Below are 19,212 nucleotides of genomic sequence, written 5' to 3'. Positions count from 1 at the left end.
TCTCCAAGTAAACAGCCAACCCACAAAGCCCAAATCCACCAAACCACAATCAGACGTACAAGCTTGGAAGTCTGAGCAAGCTCCTGGGTTGGTGGTGCACGAAATTGTGATCATCAATGGCGCCAACAACTTGGTACACACAATTGTAATCTCAACTCTTTGTCACAACTCCGCACAACTAACCAGCAAGTGCACTGGGTCGTCCAAGTAATAAACCTTACGTGAGTAAGGGTCGATCCCACAGAGACTGTCGGCTTGAAGCAAGCTATGGTCATCTTGTAAATCTCAGTCAGGCGGATTTAAATGTTTATGGAGAATTGATAATTAAAATATGAATAAAACATAAAATAAAGATAGAGATACTTATGTAATTCATTGGTAAGAATTTCAGATAAGCGTATGAAGATGCTTTGTTCCTCCTAAACTTTTGCTTTCCTATTGCCTTCATCCAATCATTCATACTCCCTTCCATGGCAAGCTTTAAGTTGGGCATCACCGTTGTCAATGGCTACTTCCCGTCCTCTCAGTGAAAATGTTCCAAATGCACTGTCACCGCACGGCTAATCAGCTGTTGGTTCTCGATCATGTTGGAATAGGATCCATTGATCCTTTTGCATCTGTCACACGCCCAACACTCGCGAGTTTGAAGCTCGTCACAGTCATCCCTTCCCAGATCCTACTCGGAATACCACAGACAAGGTTTAGACTTTCCGGACCTCAGGAATGGCCGCCAATAATTCTAGCCTATACCACGAAGGTTCCAATCTTAGATTAGAAACCCAAGAGATACACATTCAAGCTATTGCAAGTAGAACAGAGGTGGTTGTCAGGCACGTGTTCATAGGTAAGAATGATGATGAGTGTCATGGATCATCACATTCATCAAGTTGAAGAACGAGTATATATCTTAGAGAAGAAGTAGGCGTGAGTTAAATAGAAAAACAATAGTACTTTGCATTAATTCATGAAGAACAGCAGAGCTCCACACCTTAATCTATGGTGTGTAGAAACTCCACCGTTGAAAATACAAAATTAATGAAGGTCCAGGCATGACCAAATGGCCAGCCCCCAAACGTGATCAGGAGATCAAAAGTCTAATCAAGTGTATAAATATAATAGCAAAAGGTCCTATTTGTAGAAAACTAGTAGCCTAGGGTTACGGAAATAAGTAATTAATGCAAAAATCTTCTTCCGGGCCCACTTGGTGTGTGCTTGGGTTGAGCATTGAAGCTTTCATGTGTAGAGAATTTTCTTGGAGTTAAACGCCAGCTTTTGTGCCAGTTTGGGCGTTTAACTCCAGCTTTTATGCCAGTTCTGGCATTTTGATGCCAGAATTTCTATGCTGACTTTGAACACCAGTTTGGGCCATCAAATCTTGGGCAAAGTATTGACTATTATATATTGCTGGAAAGCCCAGGATGTTTAATTTCCAACGCAATTAAGAGCGCACCAATTGGGCTTCTGTAGCTCCAGAAAATCCACTTCTAGTGCAGGGAGGTCAGAATCCAACAGCATTTGCAGTCCTTTTTCAGCCTCTGAATCAGATTTTTGCTCAGGTCCCTCAATTTCAGCCAGAAAATACCTGAAATCACAGAAAAACACACAAACTCATAGTAAAGTCCAGAAATGTAATTTTTATTTAAAAACTAATAAAAATATAATAAAAACTAACTAAAATATACTAAAAACATACTAAAAACAATGCCAAAAAGCGTATAAATTATCCGCTCATCAGTTGGATCTAGCCACGCTTCCCCTTCTTTCATAATCATGAAGGAGAGCATTGAAGTCCCCAATAGCGCACCAAGGACTACTAATATCACTAGCAAAATCTATCAGATCATTCCATAACTCTCTTCTGTAAATTTTCTGTGGGGAGCCATAAACTGCACCCAGGAACCACCGTTCAGAGTTGTTGTTAGATACTCCGAGGTGAACAACTTATCTACTGTGCCTCACAATATCCACCCTCCAAACTCCTGAGTCCCACAAGATCTAAATCCCACCAGACCTCCCCAAAGCTTCAACAGTGAAGGACCCATCAAAACCCAACTTATCTCTAACCTCTTTGGCTCGATCCCCACTAATCTGAGTCTCAAGAAGAATAATCATACCAGCATGATATTCACGTTTCAATTCCTTAATAAGGAAAGGAAAATTCTTTCCCCCCGCTCCTCTACAGTTCCAAGCGATAATACTATTCATAAGGACAAAACAAGAAGGAAGGTTACCAAGAACCACGGTCAAGCTTGGACATTTTCCCTTTTCTCTGAGTTAGACCTCACAACGGGTGTCGTCGCTTGTGACACTTCATTAATAGAAGAAGCCCCGATACTAATATCTGGTGGTCTTCCTCCTCCACCGATTCTATCGTGGTCGCTGCGATCCATGATCTTACGTGGCGGCAGTTGATTAAGGAAATTATTAGTAGCAATATGTTCTTCCAAGAACTCACCAGATCTTTTTGGTATTGAAAGAGACTCTTGTTGCTCCTTCTGAAGTCTTCTCATGCTTTCCAACATAACATGATCCATCGCCTCTTTTTCAGGGTGCCTTTGCTTGTATTTGAGAGGAGGGTTCTGGAATATCTAGCTTTTCACATTGTGCTTTTTCTTCGGGAGAGCTTGTCTTTGGGGCTGCACTCTTCTCTTTAGTGCTATGACTATTTTTGAGACCATGGGCCTTCTTGGGGGTCTTTTTTGGATTCAAAGCATTTTTGTTGGCCCCCACTTTGATAGGCTTTTTATGACTAGTAAATGTTCTTACTTGGGTAAGTTGGGCCTTTTCTTCCCTTGGCCCAGAACCAATATTAATGGCTTCCCTTTGGGCTTCGTTGCATTCATGCACATGCATATCTTCTTCTAACTCTTCCTGCAGGACGTGGAATTTTGATCCCAAGCCTTCGCCAAGACATTCCTTATTTGCATGCTCTTCCAAGACTGGAATAAGATCAGGTGCCATTATCACTTTCTTTTTATATGTTGTGTTGGAATCTTTCCTTTTCCGGATTGGTTTTTTAACCAACATCTAAGGCCCAAAATCAAGGAAATTTTGCTCGTAGCCAGAATCACGTTGAGACACTAAATGTGGATTATTTCCATGTTGGTCCTCATTCCTTTTTTGGTTGGATTCAACTCCGGCATGGCTTACCTCGCCAGTGATTTTTGGCTGCGGAGCTTCATTGGTCGGAGCTTCAGTACACATGTCAGCTCGATGGCCATACTTGCCGCACGTAAAGCAAATTTGGTGCAAACCTTCATACTCAATATTGAGCTCACACCCCATCACCGAGATCTTTGGCACCAGTTTCTTGGCAAGATCAATTTCTACACAAATTCTAGCAAACTTGCCCCTCGAGTGTATAGACGTTGGCCGATCAATTTTGATCATCTGACCTATCGCCGATCCAACTCTCCATAGGAAACGTTGATTATAGAGTTCGATGGGGAGGTTCGGGATCCGGACCCAGGCCGCTATTTTTCTTACTCGATGCTCCGACGTGAGAAAGAAAGGCCTCCACCTTTGAACTATGAGATAGTGTCCGCCACCATCCAAGGACCCTCCATCAAAGCATGAGAATAATCTTCTTCATATGAAAAATGGACTAAAAAGTAGTCACGATCCATATCAATTACATCAATCTTACCTTTTCTCACCCAGTCTCTTTGTAGTCGTTGTTCCATGAATGCTAGCCCCACACGTTTGCCTAGGACTTTCACAACAAGTGTTGACTTCCAAGGTCTGCACCAATCTTCAAATTCTTTTTTCGATACTGGAATAACAGGACACGGATCAAACGGTTGTTCGTCCGTTCTATTGCCTTCATCTTCCTTGTACCATCTGTCCTCCGATCAGAGGCGTCTTCGAGCACCTCCTCCATCACGCTGGGACTCTCCTCCAGTCTTGGTCCAATGGACGTAAGCATAGACTCCTTGTATGACACCTTCAAGTTTCCCTCGGTCATATCTCCTCGCAGGTCTGAGGAGATCATCATGTTGCTAGGTTGATTTAGATCAACCTCTTCTCGTGTTTTGACTTTCTTAATACTTCGTTGAATTAGATCTTTTTCTTGTGGAGAAACCCTAGTAGAGCTCTGTCATATCCGTTTTCTTAAAAATACATGCCTTCAAAATAGTTAGTTGGTTGAATCACAACTCTGTCTAATTATTCGTCCGTGTGATTATTCGTCTGTGCCGCATCATCTCCAGCGCCGTTCTTCCACTTCGCCATTTCTCTACAACGCCGTCATCCACCTCGCTCGTCCTTGGCATTGCCTTCCTCCTCGTCGCTCAATCCGCATCCTCACTTCGTCCTACTCCTCGTCGCATTAGTCGTCATCAGCATTGCTAATTCTTCTTCGTCGGAAGTGGACCTCAGGTATTTTGGATGTGTTTAAGAGAAAGTGATTCATAATTAATTAACCGTATGTATCTGTTTAGTTATTCAATCACATTGATTTTACATGCCATGTACAACATCCTAATTTATATTGGAGAATGGTTTAGGTAGAAGAACAACTTAAAGAATCACAATTCTCAAATTGTCAACACTGGTATATCTGTAATTACGGCCACTGCAAGAGTTTAAATTTTTTATTTATGATTTTGAATGTGTTTTAAAAATATTTTGTGTATCACTTCATAATTTTAGATGTGTTACAATTGTTTTTTAATGTTTAAATTTAGATTTTAGATTTATAATTTTGGATGTGTTTCAAAAATATTTTCTGTATAAGTTAATAATTTTAGATGTGTTACAATTGAAAAAGAAATTATGGCCACTATAAGAAAGAAACGGAAAACGAGATAGAAGAATAGAAGAAAGAAGAAGATCATGTTACAGAGAGGGAAGGAACTGATGAGCGGACAATTTATACGCTTTTTGGCATTGTTTTTACATAGTTTTCAGTATGATTTAGTTAGTGTTTAGTATATTTTTATTAGTTTTTAATTAAAAATCACATTTTTGGACTTTACTATGAGTTTGTGTGTTTTTCTGTAATTTCAGGTATTTTCTGGCTGAAATTGAGGGACCTGAGCAAAAATCAGATTCAGAGGTTGAAGAAGGACTGCAGATGCTGTTGGATTCTGACCTCCCTGCACTCAAAGTGGATTTTTTGGAGCTACAAAATTCCAAATGGTGCGCTTTTAATTGCATTGGAAAGCAGACATCCAGGGCTTTCTAGCAATATATAATAGTCCATACGTTGCCCGAGTTTAGACGATGCAAACTGGCATTGAACTCCAGTTCCATGTTGCAGTCTGGCGTTCAGCGCCAGAAACAAGTTGCAAAGTGGAGTTTAACGCCAGAAACACATTACAAACTGGCGTTCAACTCCAAGAAAGACCTCTCCACGTGTAAACTTCAAGCTCAGCCCAAGCACACACCAAGTGGGTCCCGGAAGTGGATTTCTGCATCATTTACTCATTTCTGTAAACCCTAGTAACTAGTTTAGTATAAATAGGACTTTTTACTATTGTATTTACATCTTCGGATCAGATCTTTGATTAGTTTTTATGCGATCTTAGACCTTTATGGGGGATGGCCATTCGGCCATGCCTGGACCATTATCACTTATGTATTTTCAACGGTAGAGTTTCTACACACCATAGATTAAGGTGTGGAGCTCTGCTGTTCCTCAAAGATTAATGCAAAGTACTTCTGCTTTTCTATTCAATTCAAGCTTATTCCTATTCTAAGATATTCATTCGCACCTCAATATGAATGTGATGATCGTGACACTCATCATCATTCCCTATGAACGCGTGCTTGACAACCACTTCCGTTCTACCTTAGATTGAATGAGTATCTCTGAGATTCCTTAATCAGAGTCTTCGTGGTATAAGTTAGAATCCATGGACGGCCATTCTTGAGATACGGAAAGTCTAAACCTTGTCTGTGGTATTCCGAGTAGGATCCGGGAAGGGATGGCTGTGACGAACTTCAAACTCGCGAGTACTGGGCGTAGTGACAGACGCAAAAGGAGGGTGAATCCTATTCCAGTATGATCGAGAACCTCCAGATGATTAGCCATGCAATGACAGCGCATCGGACCATTTTCACAGAGAGGATGGGAAGTAGCCATTGACAACGGTGATACCCTACACAAAGCTTGCCATGGAAAGGAGTAGGAAGGATTGGATGAAGACAGCAGGAAAGCAGAGGTTCAGAGGGACGAAAGCATCTCTATACGCTTATCTGAAATTCTCACCAATGAATTACATAAGTACCACTATCCTATTTTATATTTTATTTATCTTTTAGTACACTATAATCTCTTAATACATTTGAATCCGCCTGACTGAGATTTACAAGGTGACCATAGCTTGCTTCATACCGACAATCTCCGTGGGATCGACCCTTACTCACGTAAGGTTTATTACTTGGACGACCCAGTGCACTTGCTGGTTAGTTGTACGAAGTTGTGAAACAAAATTAAGAATATGAACGTGCGTATGAAGTTTTTAGCGCCGTTACCAAGGAAGTAAAGATCACGATTTCGCACACCAAGTTTTTGGCGCTGTTGCCGGGGATTGTTCGAGTTTGGACAACTGACGGTTCATCTTGTTGCTCAAATTAGGTAATTTTCTTCTTGTTTCAACTTTTATTTGGTTTTCAAAAACTTTTTCAAAAATTTTTCTTTGTTTTCGTTTTTCTTAAAATAAATTTTCGAAAAAAAAATATATTTTCTTCTTTTTCATTTTTCCCAATTAATTTTCAAAAAAAAAAATCCAAAAAAAAATTTATAAAATCATAAAATAAAAAATATTTTTCTGTTTCTTGTTTGAGTCTAGTGTCAATTTTTAAGTTTGGTATCAATTGCATGTTTTTAAAATTTGTGCATTCTTTCGAAAATTTCATGCATTGCATTCCTCATGATCTTCAAGTTGTTCTTGGCCAGTCTTCTTGTTTGATCTTCATATTTTCTTGTTTTGTGTCTTTTCTTGTTTCTCATATGCATTCTTGAAACATTAATGCCTAAAGAATAAAAATTTTTAAGTTTGGTGTCTTGCATGTTTCTTTTCTTGAAAATTTTTCAAAAATAAGTTCTTGGTGTTCATCTTGACATTCAAAGTGTTCTTGGTGTTCATCTTGACATTCATAGTGTTCTTGCATGCATCACATATTTTGATCCAAAATTTTTATGCATTGAGTCTTTTTTATGTTTTTCTCTCTCATCCTTAAAATTAAAAAAAAATCAAAAAAATATCTTTCCCTTTTTCACTCATAAATTTTCGAAAATTTGAGTTGACTTTTTCAAAACTTTTTAAAATTTAGTTGTTTCTTATAAGTCAAATCAAATTTTCAATTTGAAAATCCTATCTTTTTCAAAAATCAAATCTTTTTCATTTTTCTTGTTTATTTTCGAAAATTATAAAAATATTTTTCAAAAAATCTTTTACTTAATTTTATCTCATAATTTTCGAAAATATTATCAACAATTAATATTTTGATTCAAAAATTTCAAGTTTGTTACTTTCTTGTTAAGAAAGATTCAAACTTTAAGTTCTAGAATCATATCTTGCTATCATATCTTTTTTAACTCATATCTTTTTCAAAAATTTAATTTTAAAATATCTTTTTTAACCTCTTTTCTAATTTCCTATCTTTTCAAAATTTGACTTTCAATCTTTTTCAATCAATCTTATCTTTTTGTTTCAATCACATCTTTTTCAAATTTCAATCTTATCTTTCCAAAATTTGATTTTCAAAATCTCTTAACCACTTAACTTTTTGTTTGATTCTTATCTTTTTCAAAATTGCCCAACTAACTTTCTACCTTTAATTTTCGAAAATCCCTCCCTCTTTTTTTCAAAATTCCTTTTTAATTAACTAATTGTTTTAAATTTTAATTTTTAATTTAATTTCAAACTTTAATTTTCAAAATTTAACTTTAATTTTTAATTTTTATTTTGATTAATTTTCGAAATTCTCTCACCTCTCATCTCCTTCTATTTATTTATTCATCTACTAACGCTTCTCTTCCACCCAAAAATTTGAACCCCATCCTCCTCTCTGTGTTCAAGTTTTCCTCTTCTCTTCCTTACATTACATTCTTTTCTTCTTCTACTCACATAAAGGAATCTCTATACTGTGACATAGAGGATTCCATATTTTCTGCTTTCTTCTTCTTTTTCATATGAGCAGGAACAAGGATAAGAACATTCTTGTTGAAGCTGATCCTGAACCTAAAAAGACTCTGAAGAGGAAGCTAAGGGAAGCTAAAGCACAACTCTCTGGAGAAAATCTGACAGAAATTTTCGAAAAAGAAGAAGACAATATGGCCGAAAATAATAATAATGCAAGGAGGATGCTTGGTGACTTCACTGCACCTAATTCCAATTTACATGGAAGAAGCATCTCAATTCCTGCCATTAGAGCAAACAACTTTGAGCTTAAATCTCAATTAGTTTTTCTGATGCAACAGAATTGCAAGTTTCATGGACTTCCATCTGAAGATCCTTTTCAGTTCTTGATTGAATTCTTGTAGATCTGTGATACTGTTAAGACCAATGGGGTTGATCCCGAGGTCTAAGGCTTATGCTTTTCCCGTTTGCTGTAAGAGACAGAGCTAGAGTGTGGTTGGACTCTCAACCCAAAGATAGCCTGAACTCTTGGGATAAGCTGGTCACGGCTTTCTTAGCCAAGTTCTTTCCTCCTCAAAAGCTTAGTAAGCTTAGAGTGGATGTCCAAACCTTCAGACAGAAAGAAGGTGAATCCCTCTATGAAGCTTGGGAGAGATACAAGCAACTGACCAAAAAGTGTCATTCTGACATGCTTTCAGAATGGACCATCCTGGATATATTCTATGATGGTTTGTCTGAGTTATCAAAGATGTCACTGGACCATTCTGCAGGTGGATCCATCCACCTAAAGAAAACGCCTGCAGAAGCTCAAGAACTCATTGACATGGTTGCAAATAACCAGTTCATGTGCACTTCTGAAAGGAATCCTGTGAATAATGGGACGCCTATGAGGAAGGGAGTTCTTGAAATTGATACTCTGAATGCCATATTGGCTCAGAATAAAATATTGACTCAGCAAGTCAATATGATCTCTCAGAGTCTGAATGGATTGAAGGAATCATCCAACAGTACTAAAGAGGCATCTTCTGAAGAAGAAGCTTATGATCCTGAGAACCCTGCAATAGCAGAGGTGAATTACATGGGTGAACCTTATGGAAACACCTATAATCCCTCATGGAGAAATCACCCAAATCTCTCATGGAAGGATCCAAAAAAGCCTCTACAAGGCTTTAACAATGGTGGAAGAAACAGGTTTAGCAATACCAAGCCTTTTCCATCATCCACTCAGCAAAAGACAGAGAGCTCTGAGCAGGATCCATCTAGCTTAGCAAATATAGTCTCTGATCTTTCTAAGGCCACTTTAAGTTTCATGAATGAAACAAGATCTTCTATTAGAAATTTGGAAGCACAAGTGGGCCAGCTGAGTAAAGGAATTACTGAAACCCCTCCTAGTACTCTCCCAAGCAATACAGAAGAGAATCCAAAGAGAGAGTGCAAGGCCATTGATATAACAATCATGGCTGAACCTACAAGGGAGGAAGAGGACGTGAATCCCAGTGAGGAAGACCTCATGGGACGTCCAGTAATCAACAAGGAGTTTCTCTTTGAGGAACCAAAGGACTCTAAGGCTCATCTAGAGACCATAGAGATTCCAATGAACCTCCTTATGCCCTTCATGACCTCTGATGAGTACTCTTCTTCTGAAGAGAATGAGGATGTTACTGAAGAGCAAGTTGCCAAGTACCTTGGTGCAATCATGAAGCTAAATACCAAATTATTTGGTAATGAGATTTGGGAAGATGAACCTCCCTTGCTCATCAATGAACTGAGTGATCTGGATCAACTGACATTACCTCAGAAGAAACAAGATCCTGGAAAGTTCTTAATACCTTGTACCATAGGCACCATGACCTTTGAGAAGGCTCTATGTGACCTTGGGTCAGGGATAAACCTCATGCCACTCTCTGTAATGGAGAAACTGGGAATCCTTGAGGTACAGGCTGCCAATTTCTCATTAGAGATGGCAGACAAATCTATGAAAATGGCTTATAAACTAGTAGAGGAGGTGTTAGTAAAGGTTTGAGGCCTTTACATCCCTGCTGATTTCATAATCCTAGACACTAGGAAGGATGAGGATGAATCCATCATCCTTGGAAGACCCTTCCTAGCCACAGCAAGAGCTGTGATTGATGTAGACAAAGGAGAATTGATCCTTCAACTGAATGAGGACAACCTTGTGTTTAAAACTCAAGAATCTCCTTCTGTAACAATGGAGAGGAAGCATAGAAAGCTTCTCTCAGTGCATAGTCAACTAAAGCCCCCACAGTCAAACTCTAAGTTTGGTGTTGGGAGGCCTCAGCCAAACTCTAAGTTTGGTGTTGAACTCACATATCCAAACTCTAAGTTTGGTGTTGGGAGTCTATAAAATTGACCTGATCACCTGTGTGGCTCCATGAGAGCCCACTGTCAAGCTATTGACATTAAAGAAGCGCTTGTTGGGAGGCAATCCAATTTTTATTTATCTAATTTTATTTTTATTTTTATTGTTCTTTTATGTTTTATTAGGTTCATGATCATGTGGAGTCACAAAATAAATACAAAAATTAAAAACAGAATCAAAAATAGCAGAAGAAAAATCACACCCTAGAGGAAGGACTTACTGGCATTTAAACGCCAGTAAGGAGCATCTGGCTGGCGTTCAACGCCAGAACAGAGCATGGATCTGGCGTTGAACGCCAGAAACAAGCAACATCCTGGTGTTCAAATGCCAGGAATGCACCCTGAGAAGAGCTGGCGCTGAACACCAGAAACAAGCATAGAACTGGCGTTCAACGCCAGAAACATGCTGCATCTGGGCGTTGAACGCCCAGAACAAGCATTAATTCAGCGTTTAAACGCCAGAATTGCATGCAAAGATGTTTTACATGCCTAATTGGTGCAGGAATGCAAATCCTTGACACCTCAGGATCTGTGGACCCCACAGGATCATCTCAGCATCTGTGGACCCTATAGGATCCCCACCTACCTCCACTCATATTCTTCCCTCTTCTCAACACTCACCATTCCCAATAAACACCTTTCCCCAAAACCCTTCACCAATCACCTCAATCTCTCTTCCCTATTACCCCTTCACCACTCACATCCATCCACTCTTCCCCATAAACCCCACCTACCTTCAAAATTCAAAATCACTTTCCCACCCAAAACCCACCCCATATGGCCGAACCTACTCCCTCTCCCCTCACTATATAAACACCTCAATCCCTCCTTCATTTTCACACAACACAACCCTATCTTATTTACCTTGGCCGAATACACCCCCTCCCTCTCCTCCATATTTTCTCTTCTTCTTCTTCTTTTCTTTATTCTCTTGCTCGAGGGCGAGCAATATTCTAAGTTTGGTGTGGTAAAAGCATAAGCTTTTTGTTTTTCCATTACCATTGATGGCACCTAAGACCGGAGAAACCTCTAGAAAAGGGAAAGGGAAGACAAAAGCTTCCACCTCTGAGTCATGGGAGATGGAAAGATTCATCTCCAAAGCCCATCAAGACCACTTCTATGATATTGTGGCCAAGAAGAAGGTGATCTCCGAGGTCCCTTTCAAACTCAAGAAAAATGAGTACCCGAAGATCCGACATGAGATCCAAAGAAGAGGTTGGGAAGTCCTAACCAACCCCACTCAACAAGTCGGAATCCTAATGGTTCAAGAGTTCTGTGCCAATGCATGGATCACTAGGAACCATGATCAAAGTAAGAACCCGAACCCAAAGAATTATCTTACCATGGTTCGGGGGAATTACTTAGATTTTAGTCCAGAAAATGTAAGGCTGGCGTTCAACTTGCCAATGATGGAAGAGAATGCACGCCCCTACACAAGAAGAGTCAACTTTGATCAAATGTTGGACCAAGTCCTCATGGACATATGTGTGGAAGGAGCTCAATGGAAGATTGACTCAAAAGGCAAACCGGTTCAACTGAGAAGATTGGACTTTAAGCCTGTAGCTAGAGGATGGTTGGAGTTCATTCAACGCTCAATCATTTCCACTAGCAACCGGTCTGAAGTTACTGTAGACCGGGCCATCATGATCCATAGTATCATGATTGGGGAGGAAATAGAAGTTCATGAGATTATACCTCAAGAACTCTACAAGGTGGCTGACAAGTCCTCCACTGTAGCAATGTTAGCCTTTCCTCACCTCATTTGGCATCTATGCAATTCGGCTGGGATTGACATAGAGGGAGATATCCTCATTGATGAGGACAAGCCCATCACTAAGAAAAGGATGGAGCCAACAAGAGAGCCTATTCATGGATCTCAAGGGACGCATGAAGAAGCTCATCACCAAGAAATCCCTGAGATGCCTCAAGGGATGCACTTTCCTCCACAGAATTTTTGGGAGCAAATCAACACCTCCCTAGGATAACTAAGTTCCAACATGGGACAATGATGAGCGGATAATTTATACGCTTTTTGACATTGTTTTTAGTATGTTTTTAGTAGGATCTAGTTACTTTTAGGGATGTTTTCATTAGTTTTTATGTTAAATTCACATTTCTGGACTTTACTATGATTTTGTGTGTTTTTATGTGATTTCAGGTATTTTCTGGCTGAAATTGAGGGACTTGAGCAGAAATCAGATTCAGAGGTTGAAAAAGGACTGCTGATGCTGTTGGATTCTGACCTCCCTGCACTCAAAGTGGATTTTCTGGAGCTACAGAACTCGAAATGGCGCGCTTCCAATTGCGTTGGAAAGTAGACATCCAGGGCTTTCCAGAAATATATAATAGTCCATACTTTGGCCAAGAATTGATGACGTAAATTGGCGTTCAACGCCAGCCTTCTGCCCAAATCTGGCGTCCAGCGCCAGAAAAGGATCCAAAACCAGAGTTGAACGCCCAAACCGGCACAGAACTTGGCGTTCAACTCCACAAATGGCCTCTGCACGTGCTACACTTAAGCTCAGCCCAAACACACACCAAGTGGGCCCCGAAAGTGGATTTATGCATCAATTACTTACTCATGTAAACCCTAGTGACTAGTTTATTATAAATAGGACCTTTTACTATTGTATTAGGCATCTTTTAGACCATCTTACGTCTCTTTGACCATCTTTTGGACGTCTGGTTCTTAGATCATAGGGGGCTGGCCATCTCGGCCATGCCTGAACCTTCACTTATGTATTTTCATACGGTAGAGTTTCTACACTCCATAGATTAAGGTGTGGAGCTCTGCTGTTCCTCAAAGATTAATGCAAAGTACTACTGTTTTCTATTCAATTCTTCTTATTTCGCTTCTAAGATATCCATTCGCACCCAAGAACGTGATGAAGGTGATGATTATGTGTGACGCTCATCACCATTCTCCCCTATGAACGCGTGCCTGACAAACACTTCTGTTTTACATGAATTAAGCTAGAATGAGTATCTCTTAGATCTCCTAACCAGAATCTTCGTGGCGTAAGCTAGAATGATGGCAGCATTCAAGAGAATCCGGAAGGTCTAAACCTTGTCTGTGGTATTCTGAGTAGGATTCAATGATTGAATGACTGTGACGAGCTTCAAACTCGCGAGTGCTGGGCGTTAGTGACAGACGCAAAAGGAGGGTGAATCCTATTCCAGCATGATCGAGAACTGACAGATGAATAGCCGTGCCGTGACAGGGTGCGTGAGCATATTATTCACTGAGAGGAGGGGATGTAGCCACTGACAACGGTGATGCCCTTGCATACAGCCAGCCATGGAAAGGAGTAAGACTGATTGGATAAAGATAGCAGGAAAGCAGAGGTTCAGAGGAACGAAAAACATCTCCATTCGCTTGTCTGAAATTCCTACCAATGAATTATATAAGTATCTCTATCCCTATTTTATTATATTAAATTCGAAAACACCATTATCACTTTACATCTGCCTGACTGAGATTTGCAAGGTGACCATAGCTTGCTTCATCCCAACAATCTCCGTGGGATTCGACCCTTACTCACGTAAGGTATTACTTGGACGACCCAGTGCACTTGCTGGTTAGTTGTATCGAAGTTGTGACAATTATGAATTAAGATCAGAGCACCAAGCTTTGGAGCCATTACCAGGATTTGTTCGAGCCTGGAGATCACAATTTCGTGTACCAAGTTTTTGGCGCCGTTGCCGGGGATTGTTTGAGTTTTCGGCAAGCTTTTGGTCCGGTAACATCAGTGCCAAGTTTGATCCGGCAACAACACCAAGTTTTTGGCGCCGTTGCCGGGGATTGTTTGAGTTTTCGGCAAGCTTTTGGTCCGGTAACATCAGTGCCAAGTTTGATCCGGCAACAGCACCAAGTTTTTGGCGCCGTTGCCGGGGATTGTTTGAGTTTGGACAACTGACGGCTCATCTTGTTGCTCAGATTAGGTAATTTTCTTTTCGTTTTGTTTTCAAAAAAAAAAATCTTTCAAAAATATTTTCAAAAACCTCTCATCTGTTTTTGAAAAAAATAAAAAAATTGTTTTCAAAAATTTATTCAAAATTTTTAAGAATGAATTCTAGTGTTTCATGAAGCATGTGAAGCCTGGCTGGCTGTAAAGCCATGTCTAAATTCTTTTGGACTGAGGCTTGCAATTTGTTATCAAAGAGCAATATACTCTCGTGTTAAAGACTGAAGCTTGGCTGGCCATTGGCCATGTCTAGTGTTTTGGACTGGAGCTTTCATTGAAAGCTTGGCTGGCTAGTGAGCCATGTCTAATTCCTGGACTGAAGCTTTAGACTAACATGGCAAGATTCTTGGAATTCATACTAAAAATTTTGGAATCCTTATTTTCCTTTTTCAAAATAATTTTTCGAAAAATATAAAATAAAAATCCAAAAAAATTTAGAAAATCACAAAAATCAAAAAAATATTTCATGTTTCTTGTTTGAGTCTTGAGTCATATCATAAGTTTGGTGTCACTTGCATATGCATCTTGCATTTTTCAAAAATTTCATGCATTCATAGTGTTCTTCATGATCTTCAAGTTGTTCTTGGTAAGTCCTCTTGTTTGATCTTGATGATTTTTTGTTTTGTGTTGTATGTTGTTTTTCATATGCATTCTTGAATTCTTAGTGCGTAAGCATTAAAGAATTCTAAGTTTGGTGTCTTGAATGTTTTCTTTGCATTAAAAATTTTTCAAAAAATATGTTCTTGATGTTCATCATGATCTTCATAGTGTTCTTGGTGTTCATCTTGACATTCATAGCATTCTTGCATGCATTCATTGTTTTGATCTAAAAATTTCATGCATTGCATAATTTTCATGTTTTCATAAAAATTCAAAAAATCAAAAAAATATCTTTCCCTTTTTCTCTCATCAAATTCGAAAATTGAGTTGACTTTTTCAAAAATTTTTTAAAAATCAAAGTTGTTTCTTATGAGTCAAATCAAATTTTCAATTTGAAAATCTTATCTTTTTCAAAATCTTTTTCAAAAAATCAAATCTTTTTCAAATTTCTTAGTTATTTTCGAAAATTCCAAAAATATTTTTCAAAAATCTTTTTCTTATTTTTATACCAAATTTTCGAAAATAACATAAACAATTAATGTTTTGATTCAAAAATTTGAAGTTTGTTACTTGCTTGTTAAGAAAGATTCAAACTTTAAGTTCTAGAATCATATCTTGTGATTTCTTATGAATCAAGTCATTAATTGTGATTTTAAAAATCAAATCTTTTTCAAAACTAATCCTATCATATCTTTTCAAAATATCTTCTTATCTTATCTTGTTCAAAAATATCTTTTCAAAATATCTTTTCTAACTTCCTAACTTCTTATCTTTTCAAAATTTGTTTCAACTAACTAACTAACTTTTTGTTTGTTTCTTAACTTTTTCAAAACTACCTAACTAACTCTCTCTCTCTAATTTTCGAAAATATCTCCCCCTTTTTAAAAATTTCTTTTTAATTAACTAATTATTTTTATTTTTATTTTTATTTCAAAAAATTTTTCGAAAAATACTAACAAATTTTCAAAAACCAATTTTCAAAAATCACTAACTCCTTTTCAAAATAATTTTCGAAAATTATACCTCCCCCATCCTATTCTATTTATTCATTCATATCCTAACATCTCATCTCACATCTCTTCCATCAGTATAGTTGCATTTCTTCCTTCACATCACATTCTTTGTCTCTCCCTCTTTTCTTCCACTCACAAAGGGATCCCTATACTGTGGTATAAAGGATCTCTATTATTATTATTTTTCTGTGCCTTCTTCTTTGTCATATGAGCAGGAGCAAGGATAAGAACATTCTTGTGGAAGCAGATCCAGAACCTGAAAGGACTCTGAAGAGAAAATTAAGAGAAGCTAAAATACAACAATCCAGAGATAACCTTTCAGAAATTTTCGAACAGGCAGAGGAGATGGCAGCCGAAAATAATAATAATGTAAGGAAGATGCTTGGTGACTTTACTGCACCTAATTCCAATTTACATGGAAGAAGCATCTCCATTCCTGCCATTGGAGCAAACAACTTTGAGCTGAAACCTCAATTAGTTTCTCTAATGCAGCAGAACTGCAAGTTTCATGGACTTCCATCTGAAGATCCTTTTCAGTTCTTAACTGAATTCTTGCAGATATGTGATACTGTTAAGACTAATGGAGTAGATCCTGAAGTCTACAGGCTCATGCTTTTCCCTTTTGCTATAAGAGACAGAGCTAGATTATGGTTGGATTCTCAACCCAAAGACAGCCTGAACTCTTGGGATAAGCTGGTCACGGCTTTCTTAGCCAAGTACTTTCCTCCTCAAAAGCTGAGCAAGCTTAGAGCTGATGTTCAAACCTTCAGACAGAAAGAAGGTGAATCTCTCTATGAAGCTTGGGAAAGATACAAACAGTTGACCAAAAAGTGTCCTTCTGACATGCTTTCAGAATGGACCATCCTGGATATATTCTATGATGGTCTGTCTGAGTTATCTAAGATGTCATTGGATACCTCTGTAGGTGGATCCATTCACCTAAAGAAAACGCCTGCAGAAGCTCAAGAACTCATTGACATGGTTGCTAATAACCAGTTCATGTACACTTCTGAAAGGAATCCTGTGAATAATGGGACGCCTATGAAGAAGGGAGTTCTTGAAGTTGATACTCTGAATGCCATATTGGCTCAGAACAAAATATTGACTCAGCAAGTCAATATGATTTCTCAGAGTCTGCATGGAATGCAAGCTGCATCCAACAGTACTCAAGAGGCTTCTCCTGAAGAAGAAGCCTATGATCCTGAGAACCCTGCAATAGCAGAGGTGAATTACTTAGGTGAACCTTATAGAAACACCTATAACTCAACATGGAGAAATCATCCAAATTTCTCATGGAAGGATCAAAGCCCCAACAAGGCTTTAATAATGGTGGAAGAAACAGGTTCAGCAATAGCAAGCCTTTTCCATCATCAACTCAGCAACAGACAGAGAACTCTGAACAAAATACTTCTAATTTAGCAAATCTAGTCTCTGATCTATCTAAGGCCACTGTAAGTTTCATGAATGAAACAAGGTCTTCCATTAGAAATCTGGAAGCACAAGTGGGCCAGCTGAGTAAAAGGATCACTGAAATCCCTCCTAGTACTCTCCCAAGCAATACAGAAGAGAACCCAAAAGGAGAGTGCAAGGCCATTGACATAAGCGCCATGGCCGAACCTCTGAGGAGAGGAGAGGACGTGAATCCCAAGGAGGAGGACCTCCTGGGACGTCCAGTGATCAATAAGGAGCTTCCCTTTGAGGAACCAAAGGACTCTGAGGCTCATCTAGAGACCATAGAGATTCCATTGAACCTCCTTATGCCCTTCATGAGCTCTGATGAGTATTCCTCTTCTGAAGAGAATGAGGATGTTACTGAAGAGCAAACTGCCAAGTTTCTTGGTGCAATCATGAAGCTGAATGCCAAATTGTTTGGCATTGATGCTTGGGAAGTTGAACCTCCCTTGTTCATCAATGAACTAAGTGATCTGGATCAACTGACATTGCCTCAGAAGAGATAGGATCCTGGAAAGTTCATAATACCCTGTACCATAGGCACCATGATCTTTAAGGCTCTGTGTGATCTTGGTTCAGGAATAAACCTCATGCCCCTCTCTGTAATAGAGAAACTGGGAATCTATGGGGTGCAAGCTGCTAAAATCTCACTAGAGATGGCAGACAGCTCAAGAAGACAGGCTTATGGACAAGTAGAGGACGTTTTAGTAAAGGTTGAGGGCCTTTACATCCCTGCTGATTTCATAGTCCTGGATACTGGAAAGGAAGAGGATGAATCCATCATCCTAGGAAGACCTTTCCTGGCCACAGTAAGAGCTGTGATTGATGTTGACAGAGGTGAAATAGTCCTTCAATGGAATGAGAACTCCATTGTATTCAAAACTCAAGGATCTCCCTCTGCAACCATGGAGAGGAAGCTTGAAAAGCTTCTCTCAAAGCAGAGTCAACCAGAGCCCCCACAGTCAAACTCTAAGTTTGGTGTTGGGAGGCCACAACCAAACTCTAAGTTTGGTGTTGAACTCCCATATCCAAACTCTAAGTTTGGTGTTGGAGAGTCTCAACAAAGCTCTGCACATCTGTGAGGCTCCATGAGAGCCCACTGTCAAGCTATTGACATTAAAGAAGCGCTTGTTGGGAGGCAACCCAATGTTTATCTAATTCTTATTTTTATTGTTTTTCATGTTTTCTTAGGTTCATGATCATGTGGAGTCACAAAATAAATAGAAAAATTGAAAACGGAATCAAAAACAGCAGAAGAAAAATCACACCCTGGAGGAGCATCTGTCTGGCGTTCAGCGCCAGAACAGAGCATGGTTCTGGCGCTGAACGCCCAAAATGGGCAGCTTCTGGGCGCTGAACGCCAGAACAGGCATGGTTCTGGCGTTCAACGCCAGAAATGGCACACAGATGGGCGTTGAACGCCCAAAATGGCCACCAACCTGGCGCTGAACGCCCAGAGTTGGATACAAAGGCATTTTTACATGCCTAAGGGTGCAGGGATGTAATTCCTTGAACACCTCAGGATCTGTGGACCCCACAGGATCCACTCAGGATCTGTGGACCCCACAGGATCCACTCAGGATCCGTGGACCCCACAGGATCCCCACCTACCTCCACTCACTTCTTCTCACCACTCTCTTTCACACAACCCCATAAACACTCTTCTCTAAAAGCCCTTCACCAATCACCTCAATCTCTCTTCCCCATTAAACCTTC

The 19,212-nt window shown here is 39.3% G+C and overlaps 1 long non-coding RNA gene and 2 other non-coding genes across 3 annotated transcripts; all 3 read right to left on the bottom strand.

The window, feature by feature from the left end:
* Positions 1 to 934: 934 nt before the first annotated feature.
* LOC112783679 (uncharacterized) lies at positions 935 to 2,897 on the bottom strand. Its single transcript, XR_003193510.2, has 2 exons — positions 2,232 to 2,897; positions 935 to 1,582 (listed from the first exon to the last, which is right to left on the bottom strand). It is a non-coding gene; the product is annotated as an uncharacterized lncRNA (long non-coding RNA).
* A 5,776-nt stretch (positions 2,898 to 8,673) lies between these two features.
* On the bottom strand, positions 8,674 to 8,777 carry LOC112788077 (small nucleolar RNA R71). Its single transcript, XR_003195458.1, has one exon. It is a non-coding gene; the product is annotated as a small nucleolar RNA R71 (small nucleolar RNA).
* Positions 8,778 to 16,785: 8,008 nt separating this feature from the next.
* On the bottom strand, positions 16,786 to 16,893 carry LOC112788255 (small nucleolar RNA R71). Its single transcript, XR_003195627.1, has one exon. It is a non-coding gene; the product is annotated as a small nucleolar RNA R71 (small nucleolar RNA).
* Positions 16,894 to 19,212: the final 2,319 nt, after the last annotated feature.

The sequence above is a fragment of the Arachis hypogaea genome, chromosome 20 (genome assembly GCF_003086295.3).
Source record: "Arachis hypogaea cultivar Tifrunner chromosome 20, arahy.Tifrunner.gnm2.J5K5, whole genome shotgun sequence".
Taxonomy (NCBI): Eukaryota; Viridiplantae; Streptophyta; class Magnoliopsida; order Fabales; family Fabaceae; genus Arachis; species Arachis hypogaea.
Note: the sequence above shows the minus strand (reverse complement) of the source record. Positions and strands in the feature narration are given on the sequence as shown.